We start from the raw sequence: 6946 nt of genomic DNA, 5'->3' as shown, positions 1-6946 counted from the left end.
CACACACACACACACACACACACACACACACACACCTTTTCTTCCTCCGGAATTCCTCTTAGCAGGAATGCCCACTGGGTACAGCGAGCCTGGAGAGTCTGCCCGAGAAGTCACGGTGCCCACCATACCGCCATGTTCAGGATTCTGTGCCCTACCCGCACCAGAAATAACAAGATGGAGCCAGCAAGAGAGTTGAGGAAGTAAAGGTGCTCGATAGCTGGTCCTGAGGCTGACTCCAGGACCACGTGGTGGATGGACAGAGACAGTAACCTGTAGGGGGAGGGGGAAGGTCAGAGAAGTTTTTACTTCTCCAGAGTCACCCACAGAGCAACCAGCAGGTCCAATCTTTCTACTTAGGTCTTTGATTCCCTAAAACCTTTGCTCTTGCTCCATCCAACCACTGGCAGGCACATCATTAAAACAGTTGCTGGTGATGAGATCTGGATGAGTTTCTCCAAACAGATTCCCATCCCACCTACGACAATCTAGAAACTGTTTCGCAGGTGGAGAAAACATGCATTTTCCTAAATAATTATAAAAGATACATTTATCTAGACATGTCTTCCCAGCCATTTCTAGGAGACAGGACCTCACACCTGACTTCCTAGCATCTAGTTCTTGCTACCCTCTCTTCCAAGATCTTCCCTGAACAGTTGGTTCAGGAGTATCCAATGCAAAACGGTCAGCCCTGAAATCATATGTGCAAATGCCATGCTTATATGAACCAGACACAGGGAGAGATATGATAATCAAAATGAGGTCATCCATTTCAGAAGGAGTGAGGTGTGATATGGGAGGGGTCAGAGGAGAAACAAAAAAAAGACAGAAGTGATGCTATTTTGTGTTCCGATCTGTTGAACCATCTCTCCCATCCTGCAAATTCCCACAAAGGAGGGTACTGGGTCTCAGTCCTCATTGGAGCATGACTCCAGCCTGCCTCACTGGGATCAAGCAGTGCTCTGCACCCTCAACTGGAAGACTCTACCCATGCAGTCAGCGCACCTGCTGCCCTTAAAGTAGCAAGGGCCCCAAAGCAACTTAACCTAGATGTAGGAAGGAGCTATGGAAGAGGAGAAAGACAGGAAATAGAATCAGATGGCTGGAGTGGATGGCTACCAGGTACACTGAGAGACATGAATTACCATTTCCAGGCAGCCAGGGGAGCCACTCTCAATGGTTAGTTTACCAAGATCTCTTATTTACAGTGAAGAGCCTAGCTCGCCTCTCATTGGGCAGCCACGGGTATTGCTTTGTGCTGTGTGTCAGTCATTCTAATCTCAGGTTTCTGCTCTGCATACCATACCTCCAAGTTTGTATCATAACTCAGTTTTGTCGTGACCAGATACCTTTGTTCAACCCTGCACTATGTATCAGATGACATTGCAGGTTTACCAATCACAGTCATGAGTTTCTCCAGTGGGTTTCCTTCTCAGAACAGTTTTATAAAGTCACAGATAGAAGGAATTCTTTTAAAGTCCTCTAGGAAGTGTCAGCCAGGGTAATGGTAGGCCTGAAACAATTTTATAAAACAGTAATCCAAAGCAATATCCACTGGGAAGTCAATATGCGGACGGAGCGCAATAAAATAATAGGGAAATTGCCTTCTGTTTATGTGGTTTCACATCCTTCTGATTTTTGTTGATGGGCAAGTAAGTAGGCTTTGAACTTTCTAGACATTAGTCTTTTGCTGGTTTTAAACACTGTAAATATATTATTTTTGTCTTTAATCTCTGAACTAGGTCCTCCTTGGCCTAGGTCTCTCTGTTTGACATTGGAAAATCAGCACGATATCTATCTTTATGACTCAAGCGTTTCTGATGTCAGTATCTATCCTTATGATCTGAGCATTTCTGATGTTGGGAAGGAAGTCTACTCAAGAGCCACAGGTATTCTGCTTTCTCTGTAGGAGCTAGATTTTATCTGTCATATCAAATTTTCTGTGCTTCAACTTCACCTATGGTGGGAGGTAAGGATGGCTCAGCTGACTGCAAGAAACAATCAGCTCAGCAAAAACAGCCTGCACCCTGGGTTTGGTGATCTTTCTGGCAGGGGACAGGCGCTGCTCTGAGCTCTGTGGTTGGTGCTGCCTCTGTGGCAATTGATGTGTGATATAGACACTGGTACAGACAAGAGACAGGGAAACAAACAAGAGATGGGTTTGTTTCTCTAGTCATGGAAATATTAAGCTTTTACAAATAGATTTTGTTTATTAGAGCAGATATAAGTTCAAAGTGAGATTGAGCAGAAAGCACAGAGGATTCCCATAGGCCCTCTGCCTCCCCCACAACCCACATCCCACCTTGGGGTCACCGACAGTCTGGAGATCAGATCACAGAATATGCTCTCACTGGGCAGCAGATCTGCTGGCGCCCTGACTTTGAACATTCCAGCTCCCCAAACTGTGGAAAATAACTGCTTATTGTTTGGTTTAAGCTACTGGAGCTACACTCCTGTGTCATAGCAGCCTGAACTGCCTGATAATGCTTGTGTACCATCTACTAATCCCCCCATCTCCTGTAACCCCTAGGCACGATGGATCTTTCTACTATCTGTTTTCCCCTTTCCTAGAATGCCATATGGTTGGAATCCAACAGTGTGTAGCATTTTCAGGCTGACTTCATTCACTTCATGATACGGGCTTAAACTTCTTTCATGTCTTCTCATTGCTAGCTAACTCACTACTTCTTGGGACTGAATAGCATTCTACTGAAGGGATATACCACCAGGTATTGATCCATTCTACTGGAGGGATATACCACAGGGTATTGATCCATTCTACTGGAGGGATATACCACAGGGTATTGATCCATTCACCTCTTCAAAATATCTTGGTTGCTTGCACGTGTTGTAAATTTTGAAGAGAGTTGCTAAAATCATCTGTGTTAGTGTTGTTTTCCTTTGTTGCTTAAGGCGAACATGCTTCCAACTTCTTTAGCTAAACACCGAGAAGTACTAGTGTTTGTTAGCTGCTAGACTGCATGCCACGAAAACACAGTTTTGTAGGAAACTGCCCTTATTCCAAATGGACTATAACATTTTGAATTCTCCCCAACAATAAACAAGATTGTCACTTCCCATCCTCACCAAGGTTTGGATTTGAGGTGTTTTGACTTTTGACATATTGTAAAGGCAGGCAGGAGATGACTTCATCTGCAGTTCTCCAGTGTCATGTGACGGTGACCCTCTGTGTCGCAATTGTTTGCCACCTGTATGTTGTCTTTAGTAAGGTATTTTTCAAGTTATTATATCCACTTTAAATGGGGAGTCTGCTTCCTTATTGTCAAATTCTGAGGTCTTTGTATATTATATTGGTGTATATCATTAGCTCTGGCCTTTTGCAAACATTTTCTCCTACTCATCTCTTTCCCCTGTTGGTGCCTTTTCCAGAGCATATGCTCTGTGAGTCTGAGGCCAGGCTGGTTACATATCAAGTTTCAGGCAGGTAGGACTACCTACTTAGTTAGAGTTTGTCTCAAAAATAAAATAAAAAAAAAGAAGAAACAAGGAAAAATGTGAAACTAACTATTCTCCCTTGTGTGAAATTGAGCCATTGACTTAGTTCGTCTTCTGTTACTATAACAGGAATGCCTGACACTAGGGTAATTTATAGAGTTTCATGTGGTTCAGGGTACAAAGTCCAGATGCATGCTACCAGCATCTGTTTGGTTTCTAGTGAGTACTCCGTGCTGCTTCAAGCTGCGAGAAAATAGAAGGGACAGGAGGGACATGTATAAAGGGAAAGGAACAGGGCGCAAAGGTTCAGGAGGACTGGCTATTCCACGAGAAACACACATCTCCATCATAAAGGGAAAGGAACAGGGCGCAAAGGTTCAGGAGGACTGGCTATTCCACGAGAAACACACACCTCCATCATAAAGCCTCTATCCCCGTGGACCAAATGCCTCCCACTAGGCCCAGGCTCCCAACACATGGGCCTGGGGAGGGAGCACACTCAAGCTGTAGCCGTTCTCCTCTGCCCCCCATCCATGTACTTCTTGTTATGAAAGATATAATTATTTCATCCCAACAATCTCCAAGTTTCAACTAGTTCCAGAGTCATCTCCAGAGTCCCTTGTGTTGTCTGAGGCTCAGGCAAACCCCTGTCGAGTGTGAGGCTAAGAAATCAGGACAAGCCATGGCCCGTGAGGTGTAGAGTAGAATAGGCTGAAGGTAGACACTTCCACTCCCAAAGAGAGAAGTGGCCACGGGATGGGAAAACGGGTGGCACCTGACAAAACAGACTTTACAAATTACAAATCTGGAATCATCCAACACAGGGCAGAGGTTAAGCTCTCAAGACATCTCAAGGCATCTCAAAAGATGTGGCTCTGTTCCCACATCTTTTGGGGGCTCAATCCACGTGACTACACTCTGGGCTGGGGGGGGGGGGGCGTAGTGATCTCTTTACTGCACTGTGGAATCACATTGGGACCACCGTGACTCTGCCACCTCCTATTCTGGCAGGTCCCGGGCGCAGCCCCCAGAGAGTCCAGTGCATCTTTTGATGTTCAGTTGGAGGGCTCCACACTTTCGTAGCAGCTGCGTTCTGCTCCCCTGAGGAGCGGATGCTGCCAGCATTTGCTTATCGTGCCCTTTGCAGCCATGGTAGAAGGCACATCTGAGTCCACTTGAGACACTGCACGCTGCCCAGGTGTATGGGTTGGGGACTTCAGTGATGTGACCAGAGCTACACCTGGATACACTCGAGCCAAGGCTGGTTGCGGATGAGCAGAACCACGGTGTGATGCGGGAAGCAGAATCCTTGGGATCCCAGAAGGCATGAGGCTGTGGAGGGTACCCCAGGCAGTCCTCCTGGGACCATGCCACTTCCCTAGGATTCCGGGCCTCTGAGGACAGAAGCAGACTCAAAGATTCTGACGTGTCTTCATGGCCTTTCCTTGTTGCTCTGATGGGCGGGACCTGCCTCATCTATGCTGATCCTGAACCTCCCTCACAAGAGGCAGCTTGGAGGCCCACACGCTTAGCAATCTGTTGACTGTGCTTTTGGACTCTTGCATGACCAGGCCACTAATTTCGTCAGTTCTAGTGCTGGGTTTCCCTCTTAACTACAACTCCCAGCGTGAGCCAACCCTTAGCTACTGCATCCCATACGTGATTAAGAGTGGTCAGGGAGTGTCTGAGAGCCCTGCAGCCTAGGTGGGGCTCCTTCCAGATAGACCACGTTGTCTCCACAGGGTAGAGAAAAAGCTCACAGATCCCCTTTCCTTGCTGCACTGTCACAGAACTGCTTTCACTGCCTGTCCCTGGAAGACATCCTCTCCTCTACCAACAACCACATCAGCATGGCCTTTGCTTCCCACAGCTGTCTGTACTCTGGCCACAACCATTTCAGTTCATACTGTCCTCAGTCTTGCGTTTCCTGAGCTCTCCCCAGAACATAGAACAACCAACGCCTCTCCTAGTACTCACTTCAACCCTGCTGCAGCCCGGCCCGTTTGTCAGTTTGACTACGGCTTCCACGTAGTCAAGCGCCACTATGGCAACGCTCTATTACTTGCTTCCCGTGTGCTTCATCCAGTTCCTGTTGCTATAAGAGAATGCCTGAAACCGAGCAACGCATAAAGGAGAGGAGGTTGTTTTGCCTCATGGCTCTGGAGCTGAGAAAGTCCAGAAATGGCTCTCCGCCCCACACCATGAAGTTGAGGCTAGCAGAACTCAACCAAATGCAGTCCGGGGTTTCTACCCCTCCCGCAAGGAGACTCCGGCAACACTTATGCACCAACCCGAGCCCACCCGGTGCCAGAGGCACTGATCCATTGAACACTGTTAGGATCTCTTTGTGATGAGGAAACATGATCCTGCCCAGCACCAAGAAGGATTGAGCAGGACGAGGAGACCCACACACAGGCCTGGGAAGGTCTGCCCCGGGCTCATCAGGCACCTTGCGGCAGCAGGCAGGCCAGCACTATTATGGTGAGGTAATGCGTGGTGTGGTGTGGGAGAAAGAGAAGGGATAATGACCTGTGGACGAGGCAGATCTGAAGAGGTGAAAGAGTTGAGGAGCAGGCTGAGGAGGGTGACTTGATTGCCACCTAGGACCATGGTGATGTCTGGTCCTAATGTCCGGGGCCCCTGTCTAGGTTCATGACTCGGAAGCAGCTGTGGTCTCTGTTGATGCCCATAGCTCTTAATACCATCACCTGGGCGGTAGTAGAGCTGACCCTGTTAGCATAGGCGCTGGGGAGCTGGCCCTGCAGGTGGGAGAGTGGGATGATTGGCCACACCCCCCTCATCTTCCACGTGGTGGAGTGGGTGAGAGGAAAATGCCCTCCTCCTCCTCCTCCTCTTCCTCTTGCCCCTGCCAGCTGTGGTGGGCAAGGGAGCTGACCCTCTCCTTTCCTAGCTGAAGCACTGGAGAAAGCGGGCCCTACACCTTGCCTGGACAACACAGCAGAGCTGACCCTATTGACAGGAGCACCGATGAATCGGCCTGAGAACGCGAGGGTCAGAGGTCCGGCCCCTCCTCTCATCTGCTGTATGGTAGCATGAGCGGAGGAAAGATGCCCTCCCGGCACCCATTGCCACCTATGATGGGGCGGGGGGCGGGGGAGGGGGGAGCTGGCCCCGCCCCTCACCAGCTGTGGCACTCAGGAGAGTGGCCCCTGCACCTCCCCTGGGCAGCACGGTAAAGCTGGCGCTGATGACATAGGTGTGGGAGAGCCAACCCTGAGGGGCTGAAATCAGAACTGGCCCTGCCCCCTGCTCTCTTCCAACACACACATCCAATTCTATACCACACCAGTCCAGTAGATCAGCTTTTACTGTATTGTACCCCCCCCCTCTCTCTCTCTCTCTCTCTCTCTCTCTCTCTATATATATCTCTCTCTCTCTCTCTGAAATATTTTCCCCAAGATTTTTTGGATCTATATTCTTTAGAGATTTGCTCATAAAGTTGATAATGATAACATAGCAGTTGGACAATTTG

The sequence above is a fragment of the Microtus ochrogaster genome, chromosome 21, assembly GCF_000317375.1.
Source record: "Microtus ochrogaster isolate Prairie Vole_2 chromosome 21, MicOch1.0, whole genome shotgun sequence".
NCBI lineage: Eukaryota > Metazoa > Chordata > Mammalia > Rodentia > Cricetidae > Microtus > Microtus ochrogaster.
The sequence above is the reverse complement of the archived record's forward strand: the minus strand, read 5'-3'. Positions refer to the sequence as shown.